At 36.7% G+C, this 23,873-nt stretch overlaps 1 pseudogene; it reads right to left on the bottom strand.

Annotated features, from left to right (window-relative positions):
- Positions 1–8,478: 8,478 nt before the first annotated feature.
- LOC122138797 lies at positions 8,479–12,170 on the bottom strand (annotated as a pseudogene).
- Positions 12,171–23,873: the final 11,703 nt, after the last annotated feature.

Below are 23,873 nucleotides of genomic sequence, written 5' to 3'. Positions count from 1 at the left end.
ATCTTACTCCCTCGCGTCATCTTGCCTAACAGTCCGATTGCAAGGCTAACTTAATCTCTGATTTGCTGGCTAACCTAGCACAGAACACAGGGCTGGTTATAAGCAAGAGCACGAAAACCGGACTCAATAAACAGCTGAGTGGTTGTTAGTGTTAACTGTGTGAGTGTAGCAGCTCCCTGTTGGCAGGGTTTTGAACTGGGAGAGGGTCCTCACTCAGCTGGCAAAGGCAATACAACCTCTTGGCTGGCGCTGAATGACTCTGTGCATCCACAGTGCTTGTTCCATAACGATGGTGAGTGGAGGGAGTGCTGGGGTGTTGCTTCACACTATCATGAGATCATATCCACTGTTTTGAGTTGTGCTATTGCGCTCCTCGCGTTGTATGAATGCCACCAGACAGATGCTGTTATATGCATACTCATCCCCGTCCCTGGGATGAGGCCCAATACATAATGAGTTTAGTGTGTTCATCTGCAAAGTTCAGGAGGTAGCAGAGGGGAGCAGAGGGGTCTGTAGACGGGTGCAGTATCATTGTTGTAGAAGGACCGAAGGAGGAGGAGGTGGTGAAAAGAATGCAACCTACTTGTGGTGCAGCAGAGTACTAGTATTGTACATGTATATAGAAATTTATTTTTCCCAAAACAAAGTAGTTCAAGCATTTTATTTTTTTTTTTTACATTTATTCCAAAATAGTAAGTATAGAAGCACACAGTAACAATTTTCTAAATGAATGTATAATATATGTAGTGAACTGATACTCAGCTTTTCATATTTTCCGAATCCAGGGGCATGTTTTAAAGTTTTGGGGGGTCACCCTCGGTATGAATTGCGTTCCAGCCCCTGGGTAGAATGATTTATTTGCACCAGGACTTCTGGATATTTATGTGAAAAAAATTACACTTTGAACCCATGAGGGGTTTTCAATAGAAGGTTCAAAAAGAGTTAAGCTGTGCCCGTCTCACCCTGGCTCCCATACTTACATGTAAATGGTGCCTCTCAGGGACCGGATTGCGATGAGGTGACTGCACTTGACACAGAAATAAGCAATAGTACCAGCAAGTTTGCAAAGAATATTGGGCCCCCTGGTATAACATATGATCAAAAAAAGGCTGTGAAATTAACTCCTGCATTGTTTAATCCGTTTGGTCTTAATTATTTTAACAACGTCACAACGAGAACTCCGCGTATGACCTGTTCCTATCTCATAGGGATAATAAGCAAATTTAACATGCGGGGGGAAATATCATTATAAAATATAATGTTTTTCTCTAGAATTATACACATTTGGCTCACAATAATAAAGACCCCCCCATCTTGGGTTTCAATACGTCTTTTGAAACCTCCATTTGCCCAGCAGGTTTAACTTCGAAGTCATTAATTTTCCAGCTCCTATAATGCCTGATGAGGTTAGAGAAACCTGACAGCAAGATCAGAGACAGTGGGGGGGTCCTTCATACCAGAATCACGTCAATCGAGCATATAGTAGCTTCACAGCTGCCATGTTGGTTGATGCTTCTCTTTTCATTTGCATAAGGTCCTCTCCAGTTCAGTAGGGTTCAGGTCAGAGGACGTGGAAGGCTATAGCGAAGCTTGGTTTGGAGCTCAGTGGACCCATTTCTGTCTGTTTTTGATGGTTTGTGTTGTGGAGGTTATTGTTATGGTTGGAATCAACATCGCCCATATAGAGTCAGTCACTTAACGTGATTTTGTTTTACTGTTTGGTATTGATAGAGATCCATGATGCCATGTATCAAACAAGATGTCCGGACTCCAGCAGAAATATAGGCCCCCACAACATCCAAAAATACAGCAGTAATTACATTGTACAAATGGGTACTTTTTTCACTGTTCACCAAAACCCACTGAGGGCTGCAACAAGCTAATTTTTTAGTTTCCATCTGTCATAGAAGCCATTCCCATTAAAGTTTCCAGTCAGTGGCTCGATAAACTGAATATGCTTTAGTTTGTTGTGAATTGAGCTAGGAGCATTTTTCTTGTAACCCTCCCAAAAAACAACATGTGATGATGCAGGTTCTTTTGCAATGTTTAAAGGGTTTTGAACCAGAGGGAACTCAAACACTATTTTAGGCAATTCTCCAGCTGTGACCCTTGGAGAGGTCTTTAGCTACTCAAAACTTCCTCCTACATGATTTAGGGACTCGATATAGGGGAAACACGTCCCTCTTCCATGCATTCGTCAGATTTTCTGTTGATTGGAAATTCTTAATTATTGCCTGATGGTTGGAAATGGGAATTTTCACTGCCTCTACTCTTTGTCTTAAGCACACGGTCACCAATTGGTGAAGGTCAAATGCGCTTTTCCTGGCACATCAGAAATAATTCTTGCTTTCTCATTGGGAGGACTGATTAAGGGAATTGGCTTTGTTTGTCCCTCCCTCTTGATATTTCTGTGAAACAGAAGCCAGGCGCTGGGAGATTTCAGGTTTAATCATGCGGGTGCTCCAAAATTGTTGAATGAGAAATGGGCAATATACTTCATAGATATTTTACTCATAAGAATTATAGGGGGCCACTAATTGTGACACAACCGAGTATTTGAGGAAAAACATTCATTCATAAGGAATTCCCCTCTGTTTAAATTGTCTTATATACAAGAAAAGGATAACATTTTTGTGAATTTTTTAAATAAAAGACCAAAGAAGTAATAACACTGCAGATGAATTTTCCACAGCCTTTTTGATCCATAATTACTCAAGGGGGCCAATATTTTTTGACCCTCGACACTGTAACTAATTATGTAAGGGCACATTGGTGCCACATTTGTCATTAAATTTAAAAGCATTTTGTCATTAAAATTTAAAAACATCACTGAGATGGCCCTTGCCTCAAATGTATTGCACATATCCCCGAAGTAACAATTTTACAGTATAATAAAACAAAACATAAACCATACAAAACTTAAATATATTTTCACATCATTAATTCATTCTCTAGACCTGCATAACAATTTTAAAATGACTGAAAACACCAAATTAATGTAGCCATTGTGTTGTTTGAAAAGATTTCCAAACTGAGAGGGTGGCATGAACGGGGGTTATAGTCAAAGGTACATAGAGATGTATTAATACTATGTTGTCGAGCATACTAAATAGTTTTTTGTTTAGTTTATGAATGGAATGAATGAATGAATGAGACAACAGAGAGGTAAAAGACCTAATATACTGTATTTTATATATATGCTTTGCATATTCAAGTACTAACGCAATTGTCCTTTGAGTGTTATTGACTGTGTTCCAACCACGCATGAGACGACCAGACTAAGTTAAGTGGGGAAAAGCAAAAAAAAACAAAGAGGGAAAAAAAACAGACATAAACAGATCAGAGAAGACAGTGATGAAATCTTTTTCACAAAGTCACTGTAAAAACCTAAAGATTATAACTTATTGAGTTTGGGGTAGCTTTCTTCTCATGTGTTTTTGTCATTGTGGATACGTCAGAGCCGGATTGTTTTTGTTTTTTAATATGAGCCAGACAAAAAACGATGAAAAGAGTCTGGAGATGAGTTTATTTAGGGTTAATAATTCATTAGTATGCTATTCTTATTTTATAAATCAAACATCAGCCCTTTTGGGTCGATAATCAAATTACACAGTTTGTTTTTTTATAAAACATAAATGATGTTGAGGTTTTAAATCAGTGCTTCTCAAGCTTGTCCTTAGATCCCCCACTAACTGCACAAACAAATAAATAGTTTTTATTTGTGCATGTTTCTCATATCAGACAAACCTATTTGAGGTTTTTGCTATCTCTGAAATGATGAGTTGAATGAGGGTGTGTTAGATGAGGCAAGATTCCAAAATGTGCAATGGTGGGGGTTTAGACAAGTTTGAGAAGCCACTGCTCTAAATAAATAATTAGATTAGAAATAAAGGATAGTTCTACAAAGGTAATTGGTTCAAAATACATAAATTTTTGAATTATTTGATGGTTAAACACACGAATATAAATTTACATCGTCAGATTTTAATGTAAATATAAATTTACTTCATAAAGCTTCTTTATTTTTGGCATAAATGTTTGAACCAGTGCACGGCTTTTCTTGAAACATTTGCTTTTAGTTGAAAAAGTGATATTTGCAAGAACAGCTGACAAGGTCCCTCTGTGGTCTGTAATAACGCTGACTATAATCTGATGATTTTAAATACGACAAAACCTATCAAGCAGTTTAATTGCATTTGCTTATAGAATTATTATCATTTATATAACTGAAGAGACATATAACTGTTTAGGTAGGGGAGAGTGCCACCCATCTGTACTGTGATTTTTGTTAAGAGTGTGTATATTAGTTATGTGAATAACTGTGCCATGTGAATTCTTAACATTTGTAACAAAAATTTATATTTTCTTTTACCTTTTTGTACTTGTTATTCCCACCTTCTTTGTAAATAATGTAAGAAACTACTTGTTTTTGTGCATTGTCCCCCCTGATGCACTCACAATATTTTTTTCATTCCTGAATTGACCGCCTAGGGGACAAATAACAATAAACGAAGGGGAGGAAAAGTCAGGATATTGCAACCCTCAGAAAAGCTAAACCACTAGACAGGAAATATCATGCAACTTTTTATAATGACACACACAATATATTCTGTAATTATGTCAGCAACTGCCACATACAATAAAACATCATTTACATAATGTGAAGGCATATTTATGTATGACATTTTGTTATTACAGTACAATGAGGCCCTCATTGTTCCATAGATTAAATTCGCTCTCTTATTGAGAGATTGTGTACAGACTATTGCAATATGTCCTTTTCAAAGCAGCAGTGGACAGCTTTTTCAACACCACTTCGCCCAAGCAGGAATAGCGGGCGAGCTTTCGCAGTGGATCATCCAGCTCAGAAGGTTCCACAGCGTTAACTGCACCCGAGGCTTCTTCCAGAAGCTGAAACTGCTGCGTTCATTATAATCGCTCAGTTGGATGGTAACTTCCTTAAAAATCGCCTGGAGAGAAAAATATTACCTTGAGGGTAACCCTTTAATGTACATAAACTTCATTTACATTTAATTAGGTAGCACACAATAAAATATTATTAATATTAATTTTGATACAAAACCCATATGTGTATTGGTGTCTTACTTGTATGTAAATGCCAATGGCCCCCACATCAGCACAAATAAAAACCAGGACTCCCAGTGTTTGCCCAGCCGTGTTCTTTGATGAATTTGTGTCTGCAGTTTTTAACAAGATAAGTTTTTGGAGTGGTGAGGGTTATAGGGTAGCGCAGGAAAATACATGTTGATTATTTTAGATATACTTTGAATTTTATGACAACTTGCCTATAGGCCACACTGAGACTTTGCACGGGTTACTGCAAAGCTGACATCATTGGTTCCAGAGACGACGTTGATAACAGAAGGTGCCAGAGTTGTTGAAAAAATTGTCGCAGCACACATCTGACATACTCAGAGGTTGGAGTCACAGCATTACACTTGGTAAGGTCCTGAACACGGGCTTGTGCAGTCTGCATCAGAGTACCACAGTGCAGACTTGATTTGGCAGGCTGGCAAGCAAATATAAAAGATTAATATCCTTTGCATAACACATTATTATGTTCTACACCACAGCCATCGATTACATTTACCGTTCCATTTATGCATTTAGCAGACACTTTTATCCAAAGTGACTTACAGTGCATTCAGGCTATACAATTTTTACAATACCGTTACATTATACCAAATTAAGACTATTAAAAAACAGTAACAGCTGACCACAGTAAAGCCTATTGTAATACAGTCTATGAACTAAATCCATATTAAAGGAATATTTACCTTCCTTGGCATGTGACTGTAAGATCTACAGCAATTCTGCTCCAGCTCTGGTGGCCAAAACAACGACCACATTATTTACCTCCACAATCTCAACACTCTCTATTCCCCCTGACCTGAGATTGGAAAACATAAATGTAGAGAATATTGACGCATTAATGTGGACGGGCTTGTGCACATCACAAATCACAACCTATTAAGTGTATGTATATATATATTATTATATAATATATATATAATATATATAATATAAGTATATATCTATATCTATAAAATAGAGGTAGAAGTGATCTGTTTTAAGGGATCGATAAGACAACATAATAAATGGGAAAGTAAATTCTGACCATCAAATTTACGGTGGGGCAGATTCTGGGATGAATCTAACAAATATTTACTAACCTACTGTATGATTAACTACTAGTAACGGATGTTTTACATTTATTAATTACAAATGCAGACATCCTTTTGGCAAATGTCTTTTGTGTAATTCAGCCTGAGGTGCACTCTAACCTTGAAGGGCAGACTCTACATACCTAAAACTATTATATTAGAATTACACACTTAAATGTATTTACTTTATTCTGTGTTTTTGAATACTGAATTAGAATGTTACAAATATGTGGAAAACGAAAGCGCTAGTTGATTCCCAGAAACAATAACTAACATTTTCAGGCGGCGTGGGAAACTCTGTTACTTACCAAAGAAACACTAATTCACTACTTTGCAGGCTATTTCTTTTACACACACAAACACACACACACACACACACACATACACAAATGCACGCCGTTTTGTTTCTGGAAATTGTGGGGACTTTCCATTAGAACTTCTATTACTGTTTATACGGACCAAACTATATTTAACCAAACTATATATACCGCTAAACCTACCCTTTACAGAAAAACTGTTTGCATTGTACACTTTCAGATAAACATAATTTACACTATTTTTAATACTTGTTTCCCCCCTGTCACAAAATACAGGATTTAGTTATCCTTGTGGAGACATTGTGGGGACATCCTTGCTGGCATTAAACAAGTACACACACACTGGTAGTGTGGGGGTTAAAAATGCCCCCGTACTGTTTTTTCCCCAAAACAAGACTAGAATAAAGTCGAGATAATTTTTTAGAATAAGATACTTCAGATTTGGTGTGGTTAATGTTCAGACGTGTTTCTATCTGTGTGCCAATTTCACAACTTGTTACCATACAGTTCTATGGACTGCCATGGGACTGTTTGATTTTAGTTTATTTTCCCAGACATATAATATAAAAATGTAAAACATTTTTAATGTGTACTTTTGTATAAATCTCATCTTTCTTTTTTTGCCCTGGTGATTAATATTCAGGTTTAGTATTATTGTTTTAAATTTTTTAAATTAAATTAAATTTAATTAAATTAATAGTAGTAGATAAACGTAAATAAAAAAATACTCACGGACTACTGTACTGGAAGAGTTGTAGAGAAAGAGCCATAGCGATAAATCATACAGTTTGTTTCTGTTGGCATTTCTGGTGCTTGCCGCTTTGCAATGATTAGAGCCGGATTGGGGTTGCTTCAGTTCCTGCCACCTAGTTTCAGCTTCTAATCACTCATACTGTTGCATCAGGGTATGCCCTGCAAGCTGAATCACCAATGGAAATGCATTAAATATATGACTACAATTAATTGTTATTGATTTTATAAAGTTATGACAGTCTAAATAAAGTTTTTTTTTTTTTACCAGTGATGGCTTCGGTTGCCTCGTTGACCCCGCACACAGTCTCATTAACGTGCTTCTTGTATTCCTTCTACTGCAGGTAGAAAACAGATGCTTCCAACAAATATCATGAAAAAAAAACCACTGTGCCGCTGATACAGGGGGTTGATAATGATTATTGCATCACCAGTTGGTGCCACTGTTTCTATAACTGTCTGAACAGAGGAGGCTGTGTCAAGCTACAGCAGCAGGGGTTCTGGGAGTACTGTGGCTGCTAGATTTATTAAACCCTCGTCGCCTTCTGGGCCCATGTCAGCCGCTAGGAACTTTCTGTCGCAGGTTCAGCCTCACCAGCCATAAGTGTGGGCTAACATACACGTCAGGGCAGTATTGGTCAGCTTCCAGCCACAGCTAGTACCTCCAGCAACAGTGGGCAACCTCCTGGCCAAGTAGTATCTAATTCTGCGTCTTTGTCAGTTGCTGACAACTGCCAAGTCATTGGCAACGACAGTGACAGATCACTCGTCTGCAACCCGTTCCTCTGCTGTGGTAAAACGACATCAACCAACTGAGGAGAAAACAGTCAGCCACAATGTTTTACCAACTGCTTGCTTCATACGGGCAAAAAGGAAAAGGCACCACTTATAACCTTTTGTAAATCTCCCTCAAATATTTAGGACTGGAGAGATTGTGCCTTGTGCAAATGCCAGGAAATATGCTGTTTACTATAAGGGGGTATGAAATTCTACCTGTGACAGGAACCGAGTGTACAACATGGGCTGCTGGAGTTGGACTGAGCTGAAACACAAAAGTTGATATTGCTGGCCATCAAAACCACCTGTGTCCTAATGAACCAAGTGTAAGGTATTATTTGTACAGTAGTTTCCAGACGGAATGAGGTTCCACTATTGTGCGCCACAAATCCAGTTAAGGTGAGGTCTTGACGCACTGAGTAATGCTAGGAGGTCATGCAGAATTAATGTCAAAAGGACACAGCTCTGTTCTGGATAAAGCTTTGGTCACCCTGATTGATGTCCACCAACCTGAGATAATGTCACTGTAAAAAGGGATCTGGTCTAGAGAGAAGAGAGGAAATTTCGTTAGGGTCTTGTGGGAATATGTTCAGTAAATGACAGCATTGGTTTACTCTTTACATTTCAGTTCAAGGCAGTGGTTTTAATGGCATGAATTCTTGACTACCGTGTATGGAGTAAACAAACTGGGCTTATTTTTTTTCTCTAAAGGATAGAAATGATAGAGGATTTCTACATAAATGCCCAAAAATTATCAAACTACTCACCAGTGATGGAGAACTGGGTACGTGATGCATAACCAAGAACAAACTTGTCCTTTGCCAGCGGCAGTGATAAATTACTATATCCATTGTCTGCAAGAACCAAAGAGGCATCTTGTCTGTTTCAAATGGTCAGTAGAAGGTGGGACCATCAGCCACCTGCCAATATTTTCCTGAAAGAGAGAAACAATTTAAAAAAAGTAACTAAAAATTCATCACTAGTAGCCCCCAACACTTGCTCCTAATACACCAAGCTACCTATCTAAAATCAGAGAGAAATTATTTTAAAATAAATGGTTCATAAGAATGTTGTACAAGCCTCCCACAAGTCTAACCTAGCAAAGTCTTCATAGATTGTTGGATGTCCAAGTGTGTGTGTCCTACGTGCATATGCAAATCCATCCTCTCCACTAAATATGTTAGGTTAATATATTTTTACCTCTAGATAATAAAAATACAGGTTAAAACTTGCTCTTACCCCATGTTTTCCCATACATAGATGAAGCAGGGGGCTTTTTGTTTAGAGACCTTAGTGAAGGGGTGTCCTGATCAGGGAAAGACACCTGTCCATACTTGAGGGATGGTTAGACTCAGGGTATACAGTCCTACCCACAGTATAGAATGTTCCTAAAAGACAAAATTGTGCATGTGTGTATATATATATGTATATATATATATATATATATATACAGTTTAGAGTCAAAAGTTTGGAAACATTACTATTTTTAATGTGTTTTTGAAAGAAGTTTCTTTCTGCTCATCAAGCCTGCATTTATTTGATCAAAATACAGAGAAAAAAACAGTATATTGTGAAATATTATTACAACTAAAATAATAGTTTTCTATTTGAATATACTTAAAAAAAAAAAAAAAAGAATTATTCCTGTGATACCAAAAGCTAATTTTCAAAAGCATAAATTTACTCCAACCTTCAGAGTGTCACATATAACATCCAGTCTATCACATGATCATATTAGAAATCATGCTAATATTCTGATTTATTATGAGTGTTGGAAACAGTTCTGTTGTCTAATATATTTGATGAATAAAAGGTTAAAAAGGAAACTGCATTTATTCAAAATAAAAAAAAAAATTTCCTAATAATATATATTCTAATGTATATATTTTCTTTACTATCACTTTTTATCATTTAACACATCCTTACTGAATAAAAGTATTGGTTCAAGGTCTCAAAAAAAGAAAGAAAAAAAAAATTACTGACTCCCCAAATTACTGACAAGTAGTGTATATTGTTATTACAAAATATTTATATTTTAAAAATATAGCTTCTGTTGCTTTTACTTTTTATTCATCAAAGTATCCTAAAAAAGTATCACATGTTCTGAAAAATATTAAGCAGCAGAACTGTTTCCCAACTTTGATAATGAATCATCATATTAGAATGATTTCTAAGGATCATGTGATAATGATCCTAAAAATTTAGCTTTGCATCACAGAAATAAATGATAATTTTAAATTATAATAAATTTTAAAAACAATTATTTTAATTGTAATAATATATCACAATATAAAAAAAATGTTTTTCTGTATTTTTGATCAAATAAATGCAGGCTTGATGAGCAGAAGAAACTTTCAAAAACATTAAAAATAGTAATGTTTTATGTTTCCAAATTTTGACCTGTACTGTATATATATATATATATATATATATGCATTATAATTTTTATATGTATAATGTAAATGTATTGTATTTATGGAAGCTTGTATAACTAACCATTAATTGTACAGTTTCTTGCCCAGCCACCTGTCCATCCAAGGAGTACTATCTGGTTTCTGAGGAAGCGAACATCCCATGTTGAAAGTAGCTTTGGCTCCTGTCGGTAGTAGGATAAGAATCACTTCTGACTTCAAATCTCCCCTCTCCACCTACAGCCCAAAATCATTTTCCAGACATACTGTAGTTTAAAGGAAAGGTGGCAGGTGTCAGCATATCTTCTTCAAAAAAAAATTTAAGTAAGCTCAATAATTAATTTTGACTTGTAGCATATCCTAATTTATTAATATGCAAACCAAAAAGTTTCTATTTGTAAGAAGGAATTCTTTTTCATTATTTTTCCACAGAAGTTTGAGAAAATACAGCCCCAATTCCAGAGAAGTTGGGAAGATTTTGCACAAAAATGCAATAAAATCAAGAATCGGTGTTCATTCTCTTTAACTTTTATTTAAGTGACAAAAGTACAAAGAAAACAGTTCCAAAGTTTTTCACTGACCAGCGTAAAATGTATTTTGTAAATATGAACAAATTTTGATTCTGATGGCTGCTAACACACCCCAAAAAAAAGATAGGACATGGGGGACATTTAACACTGTGTCACATCAACTTTTCCTTTAATTTACAATGTTTCATTATTTGGGGAATTAAGGATTCTAAATTGTCTAAGTTTAGCAAGCAAAATTTTTGTCCAGTCTCTCTTGAAACATCCCTACATTGTTCAATAGAATTCCGAATCTGGACTGCTGTGCAGACCAGTCCAGCATTTTCGCTCTTGAGTCTACAAAGCCATACTGTGTATAAGCCCATGCAGAATCAGGAGATGGCATTGTGCTGATCCCTAGAACCATGGACTTACCATTAAAGACATCATCTTGATGTAGCAGTATATTTCGTCTCTGTGCAACTCCAATATATGCCTCCGTATCAGTAATTTGCCATTCACCCATACGGTATGCAAGGCACCCATGCCGTTTGCACTGGTACGCTCATAAACCATGAGCCATGTTTGTTTTGTTTTTGGCATCTGTCACTTAGGGAAATTAATAGATGGTCCTTTGAAGGTCTTTTGGGACGGAGAGCTCCAGAAATTTTTTCACGAAACAAGTTAAAAGTTTGGACTCATCCGAGTGCAGTACACCTTTCCACTGTCATTTTGGACGAGCAGAGACTGAGCTCTTGACGTATAGCTTTCTTTCTCCTATAGTAACAGAGTTTCATGTTGCATTTTTGAAGTATTAGTTAACCTTTTCACTTTTTATTTTGCCTTTGTCCCAACTTTTTTTGGAATGTGTTGCAATGCAACAAAAAAATTTTTTTTTTTTTTTTTTTCATATTTGCCGAAATAAATTTCCATTAATTTAGTGAAGACTTTGGAAATCTTTTCTTTGTACTTTTGTCAGTTTAATAAAATATTAAAGAGACGTTGAACAAATCACAAATTCTTGAATGTATTGCCTTTTTACACCATTCCCCACTTCTTTGGAATTGAGGTTGTACTTTGAGGCTGCGAGTGTCTTGCTCTTTAAACATTTTTAGAGATGTGTCAGTTAATTGTTTATGGCCTAAATGTGCTCAGCTACCTTTCCAAACAGTCTCTGTATCTGGGATCTCCATCCCTCAAACTGGATACATTTGTAGATTCCATGAGCGATAATGTCTTGAAAGCGTGTTCTTGATTCTAGAATGATGAAAAAGAACTAATAAAGTTTTTTGTTTGTGAAAGAGCATTAAAATAAATTTTCAAATGAGCAATTAATAAAGTTAATTTCTTTATTCATATCACAGGTCTTCTTTAAAACGCTCATCTATGGGGAAATTCTTTTTTTTTTTAATGATTTTTCAATCTCCCAACAGACCCAGTTGAGTAGAAATCAGTTAGATGTCGACGTGCCCATCGATCATTTTCATGCCCTTACTTCAGCTTTATAAAGCAACCCTTCAAACATAGAAAGGATGCATCATTAGATAAGCCATGAACTAGCCTACATAGATAGCAGATTAGGAATAATGGTATAGATTAGATCTTATTTTTAGACCTTTAGAGTTAAATATAGTAACAACATTAAACACTACTATAATTTAACAAGGATTATTAAGTAAATGAAAAAGTTCCGTTTTTAAAGGTTGGCTTCTTTCATAACCGCGAAAGAATCACATGACAAAAATCTAGAGAATTGAGGGATTGGAAATAGAGTCACAGACCCCTCTACAATCCCTTCATCCTTTCATGTGACTTTCAGCTTGAGGTACTCATCTAATGCCCCCCTGCGGACTAGGCAGATCCTACACAGAGCTGCTCTGATCAACTGGTCAACGGCTTTCATTTTTCACATTGTATGTATAGCGTGGCATCGGAATGTTTGTGTATCTAATTGTGTTAAGCAATATGTAATTTATTATATGTTTTAAGACTCTTTACTTTTACATTTTATTTATTTGGTATATGGTTTTGTATCCAGTAGCAATACATAGTCCGGCGCAGAATATAAAAGCCATAACGCTGATGTTGGGCCCCAAGCATAATTGGTTCCACAATGCTGGCATCATGCAGGGGGGCATACGGCATAATATCTTATAAAATCAAAGAATGGCTGCAATTATCACTTTGAAAGTTAGGCCTATGCGAACAAGCCTCTTTAAAGCATTTAGTCATGCTAATACAATTTAGATAAAATTGTACAAATGAAAAAAAATAAAAAAAAAACTACAACAATAAAAGCAACTGATTTGTTTAGGAAGTGCTGGTATTTTAAATAATGCTACCTATTTGTCATGCGTGTTGATTTAAGCGGGGGCAAGATATTCTAAAAGAAGGAAATACATAGTGAAAAAAAACTTTTTAAAAATCGTTTAGCAACTTTATTATTACTATGAAATGTATTCAATGTATCTGCTTTTATACTATTTAAAATTCATGTACAATCAGTGATTCTTAGGCAATGGTTTCCAATATATAGAAGTATACCAATAACATTCATAAAACCAGAAATTAATTATAATATAATATCAATATAGATATATTATAATATATATAATAAATCTAATATAATATAATATATATAATCAATATAATATAAATATAATAGAATAATTATGCTAAACAGCCAATACTCACGGTGAATGTGCGGCCTGATAGAGAATGTAACGAATTAGAAAGATGAGAGCCCTCGCCACGCGAATCAGGGTATGCATTGATTGGCTACAACACCAGTGCAAGCCTGATTCAGATTTACTCTAGAGACCCAAGTGTCTTGTCTACATTCTTGCAATATCAGTACTGCAAACACCAAAAGACCTACCTGCTCCAATGTACTTGACATCATGCGATTTGTGCATATTAGTTTTTCCGTCCGAAACCAGCAAACCGCTTCAAGTGATTCCTATAGAGGGTCGTAGTTTTATGAAATGTTTCGGAAAATTCTTACAATGCACTCACTGTTATTGCTGGTTTTGAGGGCGGGGGTGTGTGAAAACGATTAATGAGGTATTATTGAAATGTTGATCCGTTTATAATAGCCGTCGCTGGAATAATAGGAATCGAGTGTCAGTATGAACGACCGCCGCCGCGGCGAGTGCCGGGGGGTCTATGGCCTGGCTGCTCTCTCGTCCCCGCCAGTCTCCGTGCCGCCTGCCGGGGTGCGCATCACGAGCACACTCTGAGACAGAAAAGAGCTCGTACTCCGCGGCAGATATCCGGTGTCCGGCTCTCCACACTGTCCGAGCGGTCCTCTGCAACACCGCTCGTCAGCCCTACAGTTTCAGGCAGAGTGCGTCGCGTGCAGGACTCAGCACGGGTCAAAGTTACTGCTCCTGATGTGATGGTATCTGTAACACGATGTGCTCGCGGGGTCCCGCTCGCTATCTGTCCACCTGTGCGGGTAATAAACGTCAGTACGTGTAACTTGTGTGTTTGAACAAACAGGTATAACAAACGGGTACATGTAGGCAACCCGGTTTACTGCAGTAAGGAAATGCTAAAATTACCTAGTAGATATGTGTTGCACACACCCTTTTATTTTGGGAGAATGGGAAAAATTGCTAATCACATTCAACACTCTTACTGAAGTAAAGTAGAGTTTAACATAACGCTACTTAAACCCTCAACAAGAAATCTCCCAAAACATTACAGGTAACTGACTGAATACCAATGGCAGGGGCCATCTGCGAACAAGGGGAGCACAATGTGACACACACAATGACATCCAACAAGGAGAAAAGGAAGAATAAACAGGTCGAAACATCTGTCAAAAACTGATGGAGAAACTACAATAATAAAAACTTGTCATTAGCTTCCACACGAAGAGATCTTGGATTGTCCGCAAATAGCCAAACCGTATTTTTGGCACAAAGACCTGCAGGCCTCGGCCATGAAAATTTTAAGACAAAGTAGGATTTACTCATTCAGTCACGATTAATAAGCTCTGTCAACACAAATCAAATCAAGATTTGAAAAAAATAATTTCATCATAAGGATACTTGAGAGTAGGGACTATACTCAAAAGATACCCCTGACTAATTGAACAATCTGAAGCTCTTTGAAAAGGAAGAATAATGAAAACTAGACGAGGCACACAAGAGGTCGACCATAAAAATAACTGTCAGCCTTCTCTTTAAAATGCAAAGGTTTTAAATCAACTAAGTATATAGTTGAGGGGTGCGGATTGTAAAATATTGTTATTTTTTGCTTTTGTTTTCGCCTTAGATTTTTTTTGTATTGAGATTCTGCCCCTTCAGTCATCATCACTGTGCCCAATTTTACACTGCAATCACAGCTGTACAAAAATATGATATTCAAAATGATAGATTTGTAAATATGCATCCTGCTTCTGCCAGGCTCCTGATGCCTTAGTGATCATATTGTGATCCTGTGAGTAATAAATGTACCGATAGGTGCATTACATCTACAAAGTGAGACACATAGAAAGAGAGCAATATTCTTAGAGAGCATTGGCTGTCTGAGGAAGTCGGTGCTTTTTGGGTCGATCCTCTGTTAATATGACGTCCAGAGGTCCTGGTCAGTGATGGTAGGAGTCCCAAGGAGAGTATACGCCACAAACCGGCAGTCCAATGATGGTTCTTGTCATCATTGTTCTTCCACTTCTCATCATGTCTTTACCTTCATGTATTTTTCTTGTTCATGTCTTAGCATTCTTGGGTTAGGTATTAGTGATTACAGTAACAATCTATTTAATAGGGTTTATTGCTTTGGAGGTATTTTTTCAAATGAATTAGAATTTAGGAGTTAGGGAGTTTAGACTTTTTGATTGGCAGGTTTGATTGGTAAAAAAATTGGAGAACAAATGTAAAAGAAAGCACAAGAAGTGTCATGTCTGGTTTTGACATCAGATGGTGGGATTTGATAGGCTCCCGCTTTAACGCAACAGTACTGTATAGTCATGTTATAAGTATAGTGCAAGTTTTAGACGATAATTCCGTTTTATAACTACTTGCTTGGAGAACTGCATATTTCTCTGTATTTATTTAGATAAAATATAAACTATATCTATATCTAATATATCTAATCTATATAACATATATAATATATATATATATATATAGATATATATATATATATAACTATAGTATATTAGTATATATAATATACTATATATATAATATCGATAATATATACTAATAGATAATTAGATATAGATATAGATATTTTGATTTAGGGTTGTTGGTAAAGTACTTCGGGATGGTAAACGCCTCCAGCGAAATAGAAAAGGAGAGAAAATCAGAAAAGAAAAGAAAAGAAAAAAAAACTAAATCTAAAAATCAAACACATCTGAACAACACTAATGCATGTCTTCAATATTTGAAGGAAGCTATAGGTCGAGTATATGTTTTTTTGGTGGACTAAACAACTGCAGTCAGATTATCTCAGGGGGCCAGAACTGCTGCATCAGAGAATCCACTGACTATAGATTGATGTGGATTATTGTGGATTAACCGTTTTTTTTTTACTTTGAACTAAAAAAAAAAAAAAAAAAACCATGGCGTTCCAGCCCTGTTCCCAGGGAGCCCTGTTGAAAAAAAAAAAGAAAAAAAAATAAGTGCATATGCTTGGCGATTAAGTCTGGTCATGTGTGCTGTGCCTAATCAGTAGCTTGAAAAGAATGCCAACTGCTGGTTTGGCACCCACTCTCTGTTAATATTCAGCTGAGCATGAGTTGCATGAGTGAAATAAACCTATGTGCTAGGACTTTTACTTTCTGAGCGTGGCCTCTGGACCTTTCCACCCTCTGGTACTTAATGGTAGGCTATTAGTTTAGATGTCCAGATATGTTAGGCTCTTATGTAGTTTAATGCTTATGATATCTCCCAGGGCGATTCTGAAAACAAACATTAGAATCAACCCAAACAAATGTCATCTGACAAAATTATTTAACTTTATGAGAGTCTAGTTTATAATGTCTCAACATGTTATAAATGGGTGTGATTCCCCCCCCCCTATTTAAATATTTATTAAGTTTATAAATGAATATCATCTATGTAGTCTAAAAATAATTTTAGTGAAAAATAACATAAATAAATAAATAACTTTTTTTGTCGCATGAGTTTTTTGAAAGAACGATATCCTCTTGAATAAGTCCAGAGTCATCAAATACATTTTACGGTCAGTCACGTTTTTGCCAGCCTACTGCGGCAGAATGTATCCATACTGTATACAATCTATATTGGTGAAGCTTAGTATTAAAAAAACTTCTAAATGTTAAATTGACTTGGCGTTTTGATGCGATCTCGGCTGTCTGTCCGCAACATGCAGAGTCTATATCGCATATTTTTAAAAATTATCCTGCAATAACTCTTAGTTGATCATTTAATGTTTGGCAACAGCAGAATGGAGCCTACTGTAGATTGTTTGTGTAGACCGTTTCAAACTAAGCTTAGGGCTACGTGATGAGCGCTGTCTGCGCTCTGGCATTAGCGTCTGCGGCAAAAGGCATGTTTGAGAGTATTCGCGATGTGATTGTGTTTTTCAAAGGATTTTAATAGACATAGCTTAATTCACTCGTCATTTAGGGACAGGATGCTCGCACTGGGTATTGTGTTTTTGTGTTGTGTGACTGTTTTTGTTTGTAAGTCAAAATCGAGCGTATCTTTGTATTGATTTACACTTATCAAACGTGCCACTAAATGAGCCTATACGCCTATTATTTTTTTTTTTTTTTTTTTTTTTTTTTGTAGGCGCCATTGTCATATTTGTGACCAGAGACCTCAAAAGTAACGGCGTTCCGGGCGCGCAGCCCGTTGTCTAACTTCAGTCAGTTTATGGTCTTATTGGCAGTGCCCATGTTGTTAAGAGAGACACCAAAAACAACTGCCATGCATTTGTGACAAAATTGAAAAAGGGTAAGTGTCCACTTATTGGCGAGTTAGATGTACTGGAACGCAATGGCAGGAACAGTTTCTTTCTCGAATCTCTCGACCGTGCTCGCGTTTTTTCACATTTTTCATCAAAAACAACTGTGGTAAGTCAGAATACTCATATCACGAGTGAGCAAATGGGCTTCTTCTCGCTGCTATGGTTTGTTTGGTCAAACCGCTTGCCACATGTATTGGTTTATCTCTCCTCTGTCGGTGACGAGGTGATGTCACATGTCATAGAATGTCATGGGGAACCTAGTTAGGCTTGAGCAGAGAAATTTCAGAATGAGAGACACCCATCCAAACTTATAATTGAGGACAGGTAAGAAATGTGAGGCTGTAGATACGTTTTTGTGATGCGTACTAGCTCGGCATCAGTCGTGGGTCACAATCATCCGCTCTTCGCTCTTCGGCATTCAGATCTACAAACATTAGACAGGTCTCTCGCCCACTCGAGTGACGCCACACTGAGTAAACCTGATCAAAGTGCTCTAGTTATCGTCGATTCTACATTTTACCAGCAGTGCATGAAAATAGAGACAACCCAGCCACTATGAGGTCGCCATGTTTACCGGGAGTGCAGAGCGCCATGATATCTTGGCAAATTTAAAAGTGGCTTAGGCTAATGCTAAATCGTAAATACAGTAAGAGTGTTGATTATTTGCACGGCTGGTGCTCAATGAGTTCGAGGCCCCAGAAGCGCGGACCTCGCCAGTCAGAAGATCACTAAGCTTAAAAATGAACATTGAAGAGGTGTGTGAACTTGCAGGGCAGTAGCGATGTCAGTAGCAACTGTAATATGCATCTGGTCCTCTCCCCTGCTTAATGTATGAGGAGATGACATCGCAGACTGTCGATCACTCAAACTTTCATAATTAGCTGAAAACATGTAAATTCTACTCGCTTCTTACATGTATGGTTTAGAACCGATCACTTATACGCACAGAAAGACTGGCTTGTTAGTAATCTTCCTGATTTATCCCAATTCCTTAGTGCATATCCAAAACAACCATATTGATGATGTAACAGAAAACTATGGACTCTCTCTTTTCTAGCAATTTTTAGATACAGTTGCTTCCTTTACGCCGCCGTCTTAAGGAAGAGTTTAGAAAAAAAACAGTCTGACAGCTTACCGGTGGTATAAAGGAGCACGGCACGTCTAAAGAGAGTCAGTCCTGGAAAAAGGATCTTAACTGGAGGAAAAACAAAACTAGAGGCCTTTTGTATTGCTTGGCGGGAAAGTACGCTATCCTAACAGAAAAAGATTGGAAAAACTGCTAGATCTGATTACTTTTTTGTCTCTTTTAGAAGAAACAAACAGTAACCCCAGTAATTATTCAATACAGTGACTAAATTAGACGAAATAAAGCATCAACACGGTGGTGACTTTCCCCAACAGCACAGCAGTAATGACTTTTTTATTGAAACCTACTTTTACTTCCAAGATCGATTACTATTAGAGATAAAATTGTAACCATGCAGCCGATCAGCTACAGTAGACATCATGCATCAGATACCCTGCTGAGGAACAGTTCCCACTCATTCTCTCCTATAGGAGAGGAAGAATTGTATAAAACTTGTTAAATCATCTTGACCAACAACATGTATGTTAGTAAACCCTATTCATCTAACTCACTAAAAGCAGGTGCTTCAGAAGTCTAGATCTTCTTCTGACTATTATTAATTCATCATTGTCCATTAGGATATGTCCCCAAAACCTTTGTCAAACTGGCTGTTATTAAGCCTCTCATAAAAAATAAAAAAAAAACACAATTTGACCCCAAAGAACTAGTTAATACAGACCACAATCTTCAATCTCTTCCTTTTCTGTCCAAGTATTATTAGAAAATGTAGTATCCCTACTAAAGGAAGTATTCTCACAATTATATTCCTTCTTAGAGAAAAATGGTATCTGTGAGTTTTTCCATTTGGTATTTATGGGATTTGTTTGTTCTGGGTTTGATATGATCTGATTTTATAATCTGATCGTGGTTTTACTCTCTATTAGTGCTATTCAGATCTTAACGGCTGTGGTTTGAACACTTACTGACCACAACATTCTTTTGAATAGACTAGAAAACTTTGTTGGCATTAATGGGACTGCAATAACATGGTTCAAAATCGTATACTATATGACCGCCATCAATTGGTGTAGCAGTGGGAATGAAGAGGGTATCATTTCGTATCACAAGTTCAGTATGGAGTACCTCCCAAGGCTCAGTACTAGGGCCATTACTCAGGTCAACGCTTTAGTACTGTTGCCCTTGGGAGATATCATCCAGGAAACATGATGTTAGCTTTCACTGTTATGCTGATGATAACTCAGCTCTATATTCTTTCTTCGCGGCCTGACGAAACATACCAATTTGAAAAACGAAGAAGAATAGCATAGGTCAAGGATATAAAAACTGGATTGACAAGTAATTTCTTTCTTACTGCTAAATTTCTGAAACAAACAGAGTGTTAATTATAGGACCTAAAAACTCTGCATGTAATAACCCTAAACACGCTGTCTAAGACCTTGATGGCTGCTCTGTCAATTCTTCGTCATCAGTTAGAAACCTAGTGTGCTATTTGATAGCAATCTTTCCTTGTTGAAAGCCATGTTTCGAGCATTTGTAAAACTGCATTTTTCCTTCTCAAAAATATATCTAAATTAACGACCTATGTTTCTCTTCAATGTCAAATGCAGAAATGTTAATCCATGCGTTTGAATGACCCTCAAGGTTAAATTATTGTAATGCGTTTTATTGGGTGGGTTGTTCTGCACTTACTTAATAAACAAACTCCAGCTGGTCCAAAATGCAGCAGCAGCTAGAGTTCTTACTAGAACCAGGAAGTATGAACCATATTAGCCCGCGGTCCTGGCAACACTGCACTGGGCTACCTATTAAACATTGTATAGATTTAAAAATCTTGCTTATTATACATTAGTATTTGAACGAGGTCTTATTACATCAGTATGTGAATCCCTATCTGTTGAGTTCTCAAAACTGGGCAATGTACGCTGCATTACTCTAGAAAATCAAAATTCAACTGCAGGGTGGGCAGATCCTTTTCCTATATTTAGCGGGTCCCAAACTCTGGAAATAACATCTACCTACTAACATTGTTTGGGAGGCAGACACTCTCTGCCTAATTTGCATCTAGATTAAAGACCCATCTCTTTAACTGGCTTACACATAACACAACTAACACATTTCTAATATTCAAATCCGTTAATAGGGATTTTTAGGCTGCATTAATTATGGTCATTAGCCAGAAGACGTGGAACACTTCCCATAACACCTGGATGTAACTTGCTACATCGTTAGAAGAATGGCATAGGGATGGCTAAATATTTGTTTCTGTTTCTCTCTTATTTCCGAGGGTCACCGTAGCCACCAGATCCAGTCTGTATCCAGATATCAGATGGTGGATCAGCACCTAGAGAGGACCTCTACAGCCGATGGAACGGACAGTCGGAGACCAGGACAACTAGATGAGTCCCAGATCCCGTAAGGAACCTTGTCTCAGACGGCCACCGGGACAATACCAGAGGATGGCAGTTGCGTTGATCCTCGCACAATGTGACTTTGCTGCAGCCTGGATGAACCGAAAAATGGTTGCGTCTGGCCAGAAGGAGAACTGGTCCACAACTGAGTCTGGTTTCTCCCAAGATTGTTTCTCCATTCTAGTCACCGATGGAGTTTTGGTTCCTCTCCACTGTCGCCTCTGGCTTGCTGTAGTTGGGGACACTTCCATTTCCAGCGATATATCCGTTGACTTTGATTGGCACATATGACTATTTACATTGAACTGAAGCTGGGATGATGACATCACTGAATTCAAATGATGGACTGGCCTTTAACTGAAAAAATTAGTGTTTACATTGTCAATTTGCATGATTGACACACTATTTTCCGAATTAATGCGGCCATTGCTTTGCCACAATCGTTATTGTTAAAAGTGTATTTAAATACAGTGACTTACTGCCATCTGCAAGCAATGTATTTCACAGAATAAAAGTCAAGTGAATTTATTACTGCAAAATCTCACCTCCATGACTACCTCTATCAGCAGACAGTAGTCAGTGACTTCCAGTTCTCTGCATTTATTTTTGTACTAGAAAGTTTTGTATAATGTGTCCAGGAAATGTAGTCTGTATTTCTCTAACGTAGTTAACGGTCAGCAATAAACTTTTGATATGTATCTTGCGTCTTGAACAAATTGGACCGTTCACAGTACTCAAGAAGTGAAAGATCATACTGTTGTGCTTTGTTTTTAAAACCACAGAAGATAATTATAACCATGCAATGAAAACATTTAAGTTTCAGTGACTTTATCTGACTAGACTCAGCATCATTCAGTTGTGAAGAGCATTTTTAGACAGCATTTTCCAATGTTCTGTATCCAAATCTTTGGTATCCATAGCAAACCGGGTCTTGTTTAACCAGTGCTAAATATGCAACATCATCACTGAGAGCAGCAACGAACAAAGAAGTCACAGTGTTTTGATTTCAAGATGCAGTGCTTCAGTATGTATTTGGCAAAGTCCTATATATAACCATGTATACCATATATAAAATTGTTCCAGAATATATTAAGTACCGCGGTTATCATTATCATAGTCATCTTTGATCATTATCAGATTTTGTGGTTCACAATGCAAAATAGTTTTAACATTTTGAAAAAAAAACTTGATTTTTGGAATTATATCAATCTAGTTGTAGTTTTTATTGTTTTCTGATTATTCTTTGTTATTTTTTTTTGTTTTATTTGTTTCTTTTGCAGGTTTTAGCGGATTTAGTTTTTTCTTCTTCTTTTTTAGTATAGCCTATTATTATGGGGAAACAAAAAAAGGAGCATGGGGAAAATAGCCATTTTGTTTATATAATGCTCATAATCCCCTTATGGTTTGATAATCATTCTTCTTTTTAAATAACAAATACACCAGAACTGTCACAAAAGTAAGGAGAATGCTTCTTTTTATTGAACTTTTACCATAAATCCCTCTTTAATGCACAGAAGATAAAAATATATATATATTTTATATTGTATATTATTATAATTCATATGATATTAGTATAATAAATAGTGCTTGGCAGTAAAAGGCAGTTTTGTTCTAAAATTCAGGCAATTTTTTTTCTCTGATATCTTTCTATCTCTACACCGCTTTAATGCTGGAGCAACAGGTACAAGGGAGTGGCTAGACTAGGGCTGACTGGACCGGAAAAAAAAAAATAAAAGCCAAAAATAAACCACCACTCGGAGACACATGACAAAAGGCAAGCAGCAGCAACAGCCAACCCCACCAAGACAATAAATACAACCAACTTAATAAGGAAAACTGAGCCGTGAAGAGAACAGTATCAATCATCTCCTGCAAAATGTAGTAACTTTGACAGAGTACTAAAACTGTTGTGTCAGGACTGAAACATTAAGGCTTGTAGGAGTACTCCCTGGTCAGCATTTGTATCAACTAGGGGTGGGGTGGATCTGGACCAAAGTCTTATTTCACGGTATGAGAACTTTATTTCACGATAACAATACAGCTATTTTTATTTTTATTCTATATTTTGTTTATATTAAAAAAAAGAAGAAAAAAAAGCAAATTACAAACACAATAGTAACAAAAAATTATTTCTAAAGCTACGAAATAGGTTTAGCGTGACATTTAAGAATAGGCCTTCTACAGAAATGGAATCCAGTATATAACTAAAAACTGCACTGTCTTTACTGTATGAATCAAACATGAACTGATTCTCATTAAAGATCCAAAAGTGATTCAGTCATTATCTTTTTATATTTAAAGGTGATTTGTTTGATTAATGACAGAAGCAGCAGCAGGTTTATTAGATTGATGTACATTTTCTGTTTGCACATTTTGGATGTATTGCTTATTGTGCTTAATAGCATTAAACATCACACCGATCCTGAATTTGTGATTGCATGCACAGAGAGGTGGCTTTCTGTGCACATGCTTTGGCATGTTTCAGCA

Source organism: Cyprinus carpio, chromosome B11 (assembly GCF_018340385.1).
Source record: "Cyprinus carpio isolate SPL01 chromosome B11, ASM1834038v1, whole genome shotgun sequence".
NCBI classification, from domain to species: Eukaryota; Metazoa; Chordata; class Actinopteri; order Cypriniformes; family Cyprinidae; genus Cyprinus; species Cyprinus carpio.
This window is presented reverse-complemented; position numbering and strand designations above follow the sequence as displayed.